This window comes from Oncorhynchus clarkii, chromosome 10, assembly GCF_045791955.1.
Source record: "Oncorhynchus clarkii lewisi isolate Uvic-CL-2024 chromosome 10, UVic_Ocla_1.0, whole genome shotgun sequence".
Lineage (NCBI taxonomy): Eukaryota > Metazoa > Chordata > Actinopteri > Salmoniformes > Salmonidae > Oncorhynchus > Oncorhynchus clarkii.
This window is the reverse complement of record NC_092156.1, coordinates 72498420-72510919: the sequence shown is the minus strand read 5'-3', so window position 1 is coordinate 72510919 and position 12500 is coordinate 72498420. Positions and strand designations below refer to the sequence as shown.

At 48.9% G+C, this 12500-nt stretch overlaps 1 protein-coding gene across 1 annotated transcript in view; it reads right to left on the bottom strand.

Moving 5' to 3' along the window:
• LOC139419337 (uncharacterized) overlaps positions 1 to 12500 on the bottom strand; it is an 85142-nt gene that overhangs the window by 56285 nt on the left and 16357 nt on the right. Inside the window, 1 exon segment of the mRNA XM_071169278.1 lies at positions 4687 to 4802. The gene's annotated coding sequence lies outside the window, so the exon portion shown is untranslated.

The following is a 12500-nucleotide window of genomic DNA, read 5'->3' as shown; positions in this document are numbered from 1 at the left end:
AAAAGGACCATTTGTGATGTTTATGGGACATATTGGAGTGCCAACAAAAGAAGCTCGTCAAAGGTAAGGCATGAATTATATTTTTATTTCTGCGTTTTGTGTCTCGCCTTGAAATATGGTTTCTCTCTTTGTTTACGGAGGTGCTATCCTCAGATTAAAGCATCGTTTGCATTCGCCGAAAAGCCTTTTTGAAATCTGACACGTTGGCTGGATTCACAACGAGTGTAGCTTTAATTTGGTGTCTTACATGTGTGATTTAATGAAAGTTTGATTTTTATAGTAAATTTCTTTGAATTTGGCGCTCTGCATTTCCCCTGGCTTTTGGCCAGGTGGGCCGCTAGATATCCCAGAGAGGTTTTAACCCAGTCCTGGAATGGGCACATTTCTCATAACTGACCTGCCATCCAGGATCCCCTTAGATGACGCTTTAGGTGCCTTTCCAACCGTCCATTTAATTCCCCTTCCCAAGTTACCCTCAGCCAAGGAGACGGCTCAGCCAAGGAGACGGCTCAGCCAAGGAGACGGCTCAGCCAAGGAGACGGCTCAGCCAAGGAGACGGCTCAGCTCAGGGTGCAGCACGTCTTCCGGATCCATGGACTTTCCGGTGGACATGGCCTCCACTTCTGGTTCTGGAAGGCGTTCTGCACCCTCAATGGGTCGTCAGCCAGCCTGTCTTCTGGTTTCCACCCCCAATCTAACGGCCAGTTGGAGCGAGCCAATCAGGACCTGGCAACAGCCCTTCATTGCCTCGTCTCCTCCAATCCCACCACATGGAGCCAGCAACTTGAACTTGAACTGCCCTGTTGGTTAAGGGCTTGTAAAGTAAGCAATTCATGGTAAGGTCTACACTTGTTATATTCGGTGCAGGTGACAAAGTTTGATATCTTTGGGTGGAATACGTCCACCACAGCCTTCCCTGCTCGGCTACTGGTCTCTCACCCATCGAGTGTCTCTTGGGATATCAGCCCCCGCTCTTCCCCGAGCAAGAGGAGGAAGTCAGCCTTCCCTGCTCGGCTACTGGTCTCTCACCCATCGAGTGTCTCTTGGGATATCAGCCCACACTCTTCCCCGAGCAAGAAGAGGAAGTCAGCCTTCCCTGCTCGGCTACTGGTCTCTCACCCTTCGAGTGTCTCTTGGGATATCAGCCCCCACTCTTCCTCGAGCAAGAGGAGGAAGTCAGCCATCCCTGCTCGGCTACTGGTCTCTCACCCATCGAGTGTCTCTTGGGATATCAGCCCCCGCTCTTCCCCGAGAAAGAGGAGGAAGTCAGTCATCCCTGCTCGGCTACTGGTCTCTCACCCATCGAGTGTCTCTTGGGATATCAGCCCCCACTCTTCTTCGAGCAAGAGGAGGAAGTCAGCCATCCCTGCTCGGCTACTGGTCTCTCACCCATCGAGTGTCTCTTGGGATATCAGCCCCCGCTCTTCCCCGAGAAAGAGGAGGAAGTCAGTCATCCCTGCTCGGCTACTGGTCTCTCACCCATCGAGTGTCTCTTGGGATATCAGCCCCCGCTCTTCCCCGAGAAAGAGGAGGAAGTCAGCCTTCCCTGCTCGGCTACTGGTCTCTCACCCATCGAGTGTCTCTTGGGATATCAGCCCCCGCTCTTCCCCGAGCAAGAGGAGGAAGTCAGCCTTCCCTGCTCGGCTACTGGTCTCTCACCCATCGAGTGTCTCTTGGGATATCAGCCCCCGCTCTTCCCCGAGCAAGAGGAGGAAGTCAGTCATCCCTGCTCGGCTACTGGTCTCTCACCCATCGAGTGTCTCTTGGGATATCAGCCCCCGCTCTTCCCAGAGCAAGAGGAGGAAGTCAGCCATCCCTGCTCGGCTACTGGTCTCTCACCCATCGAGTGTCTCTTGGGATATCAGCCCCCGCTCTTCCCCGAACAAGAGGAGGGAGTCAGCCATCCCTGCTCGGCTACTGGTCTCTCACCCTTCGAGTGTCTCTTGGGATATCAGCCCCCACTCTTCCCCGAGCAAGAGGAGGAAGTCAGCCATCCCTGCTCGGCTACTGGTCTCTCACCCATCGAGTGTCTCTTGGGATATCAGCCTCCGCTCTTCCCCGAGCAAGAGGAGGAAGTCAGCCTTCCCTGCTCGGCTACTGGTCTCTCACCCATCGAGTGTCTCTTGGGATATCAGCCCCCGCTCTTCCCCGAGCAAGAGGAGGAAGTCAGCCATCCCTCTGCCCAGATGTTCATCCGCTGCTGTCTCCGTACCTGGAAGAGAGCCCGGGTCGAGCTGTTGAAGACCACTTCCGGGTATCGGCGACAAGCGGATCGCCACCGGACCTCTGCTTCCTGCTATCGGCTCAGTCAGAGGGTATGGCTGTCCACTCGGGACCTGCCCCTCCGGGTAGACTCCGGTAAACTCCCCCCCCCCGTTTCATCGGCCCTAACCATCTCTAAAGTACTTATCCTCTCTGCTGTTCGTCTTCTGATGCACCCCGTATACATCCCACAGATTAAACTTCTGTCTCCTCTTTCTGTTTGTCTGTTGCCAGTTTATCTTGTCAGTTTTTACCAGTGTGATTTCACGTTTTCTTGTTTCTCAAGTGTTTTTTCCCAAGTTTTCTCGGTTCTGACCATTCAGCCCTGACCCTGAGCTTTCTGCCGTCCTGTACCTGCCTGACTCTGACCTGACAACAAACCTCTGCCTGTAGACGACCTGGCCTTTGTGTTATAATAAATGATTGAGAACTGTACTATCTGCATCTGGGTTATAACAGTTGTGACACGGGGCAAATGTGATGCTAACGATCATCCATATGATTCATGGATATTTACATGGCATTTGTCTTCTTCAAAAGTAGATTATGAAAAAAACTGAGTGAGGTTTCAGCTCATACCAAACACTAAAACCACTCAACAACATATTTAATCCAATACATTCTAGTCCCTTCTCATTAACAACATATCGCTAATGAACACTTTCGTCGTTTGGACTTCCTAAATGGATCCATTGTTGTCTATTTATCCGAATGTATGACAGAACACTGGTATCTAATCTCATTGTTGTCTATTTATCAGAATGTATGACAGAACACTGGTATCTAATCTCATTATTGTCTATTTATCAGAATGTAAAACAGAACACTGGTATCTAATCTCATTGTTGTCTATTTATCAGAATGTATGACAGAACACTGGTATCTAATCTCATTGTTGTCTATTTATCAGAATGTAAAACAGAACACTGGTATCTAATCCCATTGTTGTCTATTTATCAGAATGTAAAACAGAACACTGGTATCTAATCCCATTGTTGTCTATTTATCAGAATGTATGACAGAACACTGGTATCTAATCCCATTGTTGTCTATTTATCAGAATATAAAACAGAACACTGGTATCTAATCCCATTGTTGTCTATTTATCAGAATGTAAAACAGAACACTGGTATCTAATCTCATTGTTGTCTATTTATCAGAATGTAAAACAGAACACTGGTATCTAATCTCATTGTTGTCTATTTATCAGAATGTGACAGAACACTGGTATCTAATATCATTGTTGTCTATTTATCAGAATGTAAAACAGAACACTGGTATCTAATCTCATTGTTGTCTATTTATCAGAATGTAAAACAGAACACTGGTATCTAATCCCATTGTTGTCTATTTATCAGAATGTAAAACAGAACACTGGTATCTAATCTCATTGTTGTCTATTTATCAGAATGTGACAGAACACTGGTATCTAATATCATTGTTGTCTATTTATCAGAATGTAAAACAGAACACTGGTATCTAATCCCATTGTTGTCTATTTATCAGAATGTAAAACAGAACACTGGTATCTAATCCCATTGTTGTCTATTTATCAGAATGTAAAACAGAACACTGGTATCTAATCCCATTGTTGTCTACTACAGTGTTGTGAGGGAGGAGCCATTAAACAATAGACACAGCGTAGCGAAGCATTTCACTGTCAAGAAACTAGGTGGTGGAGTCATGTGAACACTTCTATTGCAGAGTACCTTCTCACTGTCTCTCCCTGCCTCCATGTCTGTCAGTCTCATCCACCTAGCTCTAATTTCCCCAGGCTTTTCTTCATCAATCGTTCATCCAACCATCACTCACACTCTTTCTATTTCTATCTCTCTCTCTCTGTTTATTAGATAAGTAGAAACAATGGGAGGAGTTAGATTTCCTCTGACAGGATAATACTGACACACACACACAAACACACACACACACACTCACTCAAGAGGCTAATGAGGCTACAGCAGCACATGTGCCCTACTCCACCATTCACTCCTTCTCCCTGCCTCACTCTTCCCATCTTCTCCTCCTCTACCTCTCTCTTTTACTCTTTCACTTCACCTCGTTCAACTTCTTCTTTATAGTTCTTTCACTTACAGCACGTTTATAAATTCACACTCAAATAAAACACACATCGGACAAATGGCATGTGCTTACACACACACACAAAGATAATGAGATTACTGTGAGTGTGTTACTGCGTCACCCCGCTGAGCCAGATTAGAGACAATCACCTCAGACCAACGGGTAGCCTTATACACGAACACAGAGACCCTCCTCTCTGTAACTGTCTCTGTCTGTTTCTCCTTTGCTCTCTCTCCTTCATTATTTCTCTCTCTCATTTCTCTTTCTCTCTCTCTCTCACAAACACACATACACATATACCCTCCTCCCCCTCCACAAACACAGTTCCCCTCCTCCCCCTCTCACCTGTGCTCTGTCCTCTGTATCAGGGCTCCATCATGGTGTATCCCCAGTTACTCCCCCTCTCTGATCTCTCTCTGGACATCCTGGTGAGGAAGAGGAGGGTGCTGCTTCTTCATCTCCTGCTGATACAACACAACATGATTGATCGCCTGATAAATATTGAACAAACTATCAACTAGAAATGTGTTGATATGTAACCTGTTGCTAGGGTTACAGGAAGGTTAAGAGTCAGAGTAAATGTGTTGATATGTAACCTGTTGCTAGGGTTACAGTAAGGTTAAGAGTCAGAGTAAATGTGTTGATATGTAACCTGTTGCTAGGGTTACAGTAAGGTTAAGAGTCAGAGTAAATGTGTTGATATGTAACCTGTTGCTAGGGTTACAGTAAGGTTTAGAGTCAGGGTAAAGGTTAGGGTAATGGTTAAGGTTAGGGTTAATATAGTATTATTATTATATTAAAGCTAGTATAAAAGTCAGCTGTGGATAAATACTGTATATTCAGACAGAAGAAACTCTAAATCTTCTTTAAAAGTGCTTTCCTCACCATCATGAATAAGCATGCCCCTTTCAATAAAAATGTAAATAAGAACAGATATAGCCCTTGGTTCACTCCAGACTTGACCTCGACCAGCACAAAAACATCCTGTGGCGTACTGCACTGGCATCGAATAGTCCCCACGTTATGCAACTGTTCAGGGAAGCCAGGAACCAATACACAGCTTTTTCAAACAGAAATTTGCATCCTGCAGCATTAATTCCAAAACGTTTTGGGACACTGTAAAGTCCATGGAGAATAAGAACACCTCCTCCCAGCTGCCCACTGCACTGAGGACAGGAAACACTGTCACCACTGATAAATCCACCATAATTGGGAATTTCAATAAGCATTTCTCTACAGCTGGCCACGCTTTCCACCTGGCTACCCCAACCCCGGCCAACAGCACTGCACCTCCTGCAGCAACTTGCCCAAGCCTCCCAGCTTCTCCTTCTCCCAAATCCAGACAGCTGATGTTCTGAAAGAGCTGCAAAATCTGGATCCCTACAAATCAGCTGGTCTAGACAATCTGAACCCTCTCTTCCTAAAATTATCTGCCACCATTGTTGCAACAACTATTACCAGTCTGTTCAACCTCTCTTTCATATCGTCTGAGATTCCCATAGATTGGAAAGCTGCCGCGGTCATCCCCCTCTTCAAAGGGGGAGACACTCTCGTCCCGAACTGTTACAGACTGTCACGACTTCCGCCGAAAATGGTCCCTTTCCTTGTTCAGGCGGTGTTCGGCGGTCGACGTCACCGACCTTCCAGCCATCGCTGATCCATTTTCCATTGGTTTTGTCTTGTCTCACATCACACCTGGTTTCAACCCCATCATTACATGTTGTGTATTTAACCCTCTGTTTAACCTCATGTCTTTGTCGGTGATTGTTCGTTGTATGTTTTGGTGCAACAGGATCTGTACCAACTTTCTTTATTTTGTATATGTTGGTTTTTGGAGTTTGTGAGAATTTATTAAATAACTCAGTTTATACCTAGTTCGTTCTCCTGCACCTGACTTCCCTGCCACCAGCACGCACCCTCACCACCTGGGGGCGGCCCGTCAGGAAGTCCAGAACCCAGTTGCACAGGGCGGGGTCGAGACCCAGGGTCTCGAGCTTGATGACGAGTTTGGAGGGTACTATGGTGTTGAATGCCGAGCTGTAGTCGATGAACAGCATTCTCACATAGGTGTTCCTCTTGTCCAGATGGGTTAGGGCAGTGTGCAGTGTGGTTGAGATTGCATCGTCTGTGGACCTATTGGGGCGGTAAGCAAATTGGAGTGGGTCTAGGGTGTCAGGTAGGGTGGAGGTGATATGGTCCTTGACTAGTCTCTCAAAGCACTTCATGATGACGGAAGTGAGTGCTAGTTCACATTAGAGTTTAGGAGCCTGGCTGCCGGCACGGGATGGAACAACAGGGCCCTGATCGATCACTACCGCTGCAGGCTGCGCGAGGACGTCCGTCGGGAGCTGGCCTGCAGAGACACCACCCTCACATTTGACCAGCTGGGGGACCTGTCCATCCGGCTGGACAACCTGCTGGCTACTCGCGGATGTTCAGATCGGGGTCTAGTGGTTCCATCCTCCAGCACCCCCTCTCCGATACCCATGGAGCTGGGAGGGGGCGGTGCGCAGGGAGACCAGAGGAGGTCACACTGCCAGTCGGTGCCGGTTGGGTTCCTCTGCGAATCGCTCTGTCATCACACCAGGTGAGCTGGCACCATCCTCACCCAGAGTCCTCTGTTCCATAGGGCTCTGATCCATCACACTGTAGTACACTATTGTCTATAGGGCTCTGATCCATCACACTGTAGTACACTACTGTCTATAGGGCTCTGATCCATCACACTGTAGTACACTACTGTCTACAGGGCTCTGATCCATCACACTGTAGTACACTACTGTCTATAGGGCTCTGGTCCTTCATACTGTAGTACACTACTGTCTATAGGGCTCTGATCCATCACACTGTAGTACACTACTGTCTATAGGGCTCTGATCCATCACACTGTAGTACACTACTGTCTACAGGGCTCTGATCCATCACACTGTAGTACACTACTGTCTATAGGGCTCTGGTCCTTCATACTGTAGTACACTACTGTCTATAGGGCTCTGATCCATCATACTGTAGTACACTACTGTCTATAGGGCTCTGGTCCATCACACTGTAGTACACTACTGTCTACAGGGCTCTGATCCATCACACTGTAGTACACTACTGTCTATAGGGCTCTGGTCCTTCATACTGTAGTACACTACTGTCTATAGGGCTCTGATCCATCATACTGTAGTACACTACTGTCTATAGGGCTCTGGTCCATCATAAATAGTACACTACTGTCTACAGGGCTCTGGTCCTATATACTGTAGTACACTACTGTCTATAGGGCTCTGATCCTATATACTGTAGTACACTACTGTCTATAGGGCTCTGATCCTATATACTGTAGTACACTACTGTCTATAGGGCTCTGGTCCATCATACTGTAGTACACTACTGTCTATAGGGCTCTGGTCCATCATAAATAGTACACTACTGCACATAGGTAAGTAGTGCACTATTTTGTCATTCTGGACATGTGCAATGTCTGTATTCTGAATGATTTACAAGCAACATGATTTTCCATGTGAAAAGAGAAATGGCTTTAACGAGACAATGAAAGAGAGATCTGTTTCCCCCCCTCACTCTAATCAAAGACCGCGGCTGTCCTCCGAGAGAGAGAGGGAGGAGATGGAGGGAGAGAGAGGGGGGGGAGGAGATGGAGGGAGAGAGAGGGGGTGGAGGGAGAGAGGGGGGGTGGAGGGAGAGAGGGGGGGATGGAGGGAGAGAGAGGCATCCGTTTCCCCCCCTCACTCTAATCAAAGACCGCGGCTGTTCCCTGAGAGAGAGAGGGAGGAGATGGAGGGAGAGAGAGGGGGGTGGGAGATGGAGGGAGAGAGAGGGAGGAGATGGAGGGAGAGAGAGGGAGGAGATGGAGGGAGAGAGAGGGGGGTGGGAGATGGAGGGAGAGAGAGGGGGGTAGGAGATGGAGGGAGAGAGGGGGGGGTAGGAGATGGAGGGAGAGAGGGGGGAGATGGAGGGAGAGAGAGAGGGGTTAGGAGATGGAGGGAGAGAGGGGGAGATGGAGGGAGAGAGAGAGGGGGTGGGAGATGGAGGGAGAGAGAGGGGGAAGGAGATGGAGGGAGAGAGGGGGGAGATCGAGGGAGAGAGAGAGGGGTGAGGAGATGGAGGGAGAGAGAGAGGGGTAGGAGATGAAGGGAGAGAGATGGGGGAGAGGTAAGAGGCAAGAAACAGAGGAGGGGGGGAAGACATATGGAGAGAGTGAGCACAGAAGGAAAAGAGAGAGGAGACAGGTGGAGGAGCTACAGTATCAGAACAGAGAGAAGACAGATGGAGGAGCTACAGTATCAGAACAGAGAGAAGACAGATGGAGGAGCTACAGTATCAGAACAGGGAGAAGACAGGTGGAGGAGCTACAGTATCAGAACAGAGAGAAGAGACAGGTGGAGGAGCTACAGTATCAGAACAGAGAGAAGACAGGTGGAGGAGCTACAGTATCAGAACAGAGAGAAGACAGATGGAGGAGCTACAGTATCAGAACAGAGAGAAGACAGATGGAGGAGCTACAGTATCAGAACAGGGAGAAGACAGGTGGAGGAGCTACAGTATCAGAACAGAGAGAAGAGACAGGTGGAGGAGCTACAGTATCAGAACAGAGAGAAGACAGGTGGAGGAGCTACAGTATCAGAACAGAGAGGAGACAGGTGGAGGAGCTACAGTATCAGAACAGAGAGGAGACAGGTGGAGGAGCTACAGTATCAGAACAGAGAGAGGAGACAGGTGGAGGAGCTACAGTATCAGAACAGAGAGGAGACAGATGGAGGAGCTACAGTATCAGAAAAGAGAGAGGAGACAGGTGGAGGAGCTACAGTATCAGAACAGAGAGGAGACAGATGGAGGAGCTACAGTATCAGAACAGATAGAGGAGACAGATGGAGGAGCTACAGTATCAGAACAGATAGAGGAGACAGGTGGAGGAGCTACAGTATCAGAACAGAGAGGAGACAGGTGGAGGAGCTACAGTATCAGAACAGAGAGAGGAGACAGGTGGAGGAGCTACAGTATCAGAACAGAGAGGAGACAGGTGGAGGAGCTACAGTATCAGAACAGAGAGGAGACAGATGGAGGAGCTACAGTATCAGAACAGATAGAGGAGACAGGTGGAGGAGCTACAGTATCAGAACAGAGAGGAGACAGGTGGAGGAGCTACAGTATCAGAACAGAGAGGAGACAGGTGGAGGAGCAACAGCATCAGAACAGAGAGAAGACAGGTGGAGGAGCTACAGTATCAGAACAGATAGAGGAGACAGGTGGAGGAGCTACAGTATCAGAACAGAGAGGAGACAGGTGGAGGAGCTACAGTATCAGAACAGAGAGGAGACAGGTGGAGGAGCAACAGCATCAGAACAGAGAGAAGACAGGTGGAGGAGCTACAGCATCAGAACAGAGAGAAGACAGGTGGAGGAGCTACAGCATCAGAACAGAGAGAAGACAGGTGGAGGAGCTACAGCATCAGAACAGAGAGGAGACAGGTGGAGGAGCTACAGCATCAGAACAGAGAGGAGACAGGTGGAGGAGCAACAGCATCAGAACAGAGAGAAGACAGGTGGAGGAGCTACAGCATCAGAACAGAGAGAAGACAGGTGGAGGAGCTACAGCATCAGAACAGAGAGAAGACAGGTGGAGGAGCTACAGCATCAGAACAGAGAGAAGACAGGTGGAGGAGCTACAGCATCAGAACAGAGAGGAGACAGATGGAGGAGCTACAGTATCAGAACAGAGAGGAGACAGGTGGAGGAGCTACAGTATCAGAACAGAGAGGAGACAGGTGGAGGAGCTACAGCATCAGAACAGAGAGAGGAGACAGGTGGAGGAGCTACAGTATCAGAACAGAGAGGAGACAGGTGGAGGAGCAACAGCATCAGAACAGAGAGGAGACAGGTGGAGGAGCTACAGTATCAGAACAGAGAGGAGACAGGTGGAGGAGCTACAGCATCAGAACAGAGAGAGGAGACAGATGGAGGAGCTACAGTATCAGAACAGAGAGAAGACAGGTGGAGGAGCTACAGTATCAGAACAGAGAGAAGACAGGTGGAGGAGCTACAGTATCAGAACAGAGAGGAGACAGGTGGAGGAGCTACAGTATCAGAACAGAGAGAGGAGACAGGTGGAGGAGCTACAGTATCAGAACAGAGAGAGGAGACAGGTGGAGGAGCTACAGTATCAGAACAGAGAGAGGAGAGAGATGGAGGAGCTACAGTATCAGAACAGAGAGAGGAGACAGATGGAGGAGCTACAGTATCAGAACAGAGAGAAGACAGGTGGAGGAGCTACAGTATCAGAACAGATAGAGGAGACAGGTGGAGGAGCTACAGTATCAGAACAGAGAGAAGACAGATGGAGGAGCTACAGTATCAGAACAGAGAGAAGACAGGTGGAGGAGCTACAGTATCAGAACAGAGAGAGGAGACAGGTGGAGGACCTACAGTATCAGAACAGAGAGAGGAGACAGGTGGAGGAGCTACAGTATCAGAACAGAGAGGAGACAGGTGGAGGAGCTACAGCATCAGAACAGAGAGGAGACAGATGGAGGAGCTACAGCATCAGAACAGAGAGGAGACAGGTGGAGGAGCTACAGTATCAGAACAGAGAGAGGAGACAGGTGGAGGAGCTACAGTATCAGAACAGAGAGAGGAGACAGGTGGAGGAGCTACAGCATCAGAACAGAGAGAGGAGACAGGTGGAGGAGCTACAGTATCAGAACAGAGAGGAGACAGGTGGAGGAGCTACAGTATCAGAACAGAGAGGAGACAGGTGGAGGAGCTACAGTATCAGAACAGAGAGGAGACAGGTGGAGGAGCTACAGTATCAGAACAGAGAGGGGAGACAGGTGGAGGAGCTACAGTATCAGAACAGAGAGGGGAGACAGGTGGAGGAGCTACAGCATCAGAACAGAGAGAGGAGACAGGTGGAGGAGCTACAGTATCAGAACAGAGAGAGGAGACAGGTGGAGGAGCTACAGTATCAGAACAGAGAGGAGACAGATGGAGGAGCTACAGTATCAGAACAGAGAGAGGAGACAGGTGGAGGAGCTACAGTATCAGAACAGAGAGAGGAGACAGGTGGAGGAGCTACAGTATCAGAACAGAGAGAGGAGACAGGTGGAGGAGCTACAGCATCAGAACAGAGAGAGGAGACAGGTGGAGGAGCTACAGTATCAGAACAGAGAGAGGAGACAGGTGGAGGAGCTACAGTATCAGAACAGAGAGAGGAGACAGGTGGAGGAGCTACAGTATCAGAACAGAGAGGAGACAGGTGGAGGAGCTACAGTATCAGAACAGAGAGAGGAGACAGGTGGAGGAGCTACAGCATCAGAACAGAGAGAGGAGACAGGTGGAGGAGCTACAGTATCAGAACAGAGAGAGGAGACAGGTGGAGGAGCTACAGTATCAGAACAGAGAGGAGACAGGTGGAGGAGCTACAGTATCAGAACAGAGAGGAGACAGGTGGAGGAGCTACAGTATCAGAACAGAGAGGAGACAGGTGGAGGAGCTACAGCATCAGAACAGAGAGGAGACAGATGGAGGAGCTACAGTATCAGAACAGAGAGAGGAGACAGGTGGAGGAGCTACAGTATCAGAACAGAGAGAGGAGACAGGTGGAGGAGCTACAGCATCAGAACAGAGAGAGGACAGATGGAGGAGCTACAGTATCAGAACAGAGAGAGGAGACAGGTGGAGGAGCTACAGTATCAGAACAGAGAGAGGAGACAGGTGGAGGAGCTACAGCATCAGAACAGAGAGAGGAGACAGGTGGAGGAGCTACAGTATCAGAACAGAGAGAGGAGACAGGTGGAGGAGCTACAGTATCAGAACAGAGAGGAGACAGGTGGAGGAGCTACAGTATCAGAACAGAGAGGAGACAGGTGGAGGAGCTACAGTATCAGAACAGAGAGGAGACAGATGGAGGAGCTACAGTATCAGAACAGAGAGGAGACAGATGGAGGAGCTACAGTATCAGAACAGAGAGAGGAGACAGGTGGAGGAGCTACAGTATCAGAACAGAGAGGAGACAGATGGAGGAGCTACAGTATCAGAACAGAGAGGAGACAGGTGGAGGAGCTACAGTATCAGAACAGAGAGGAGAGACAGGTGGAGGAGCTACAGTATCAGAACAGAGAGGAGACAGATGGAGGAGCTACAGCATCAGAACAGAGA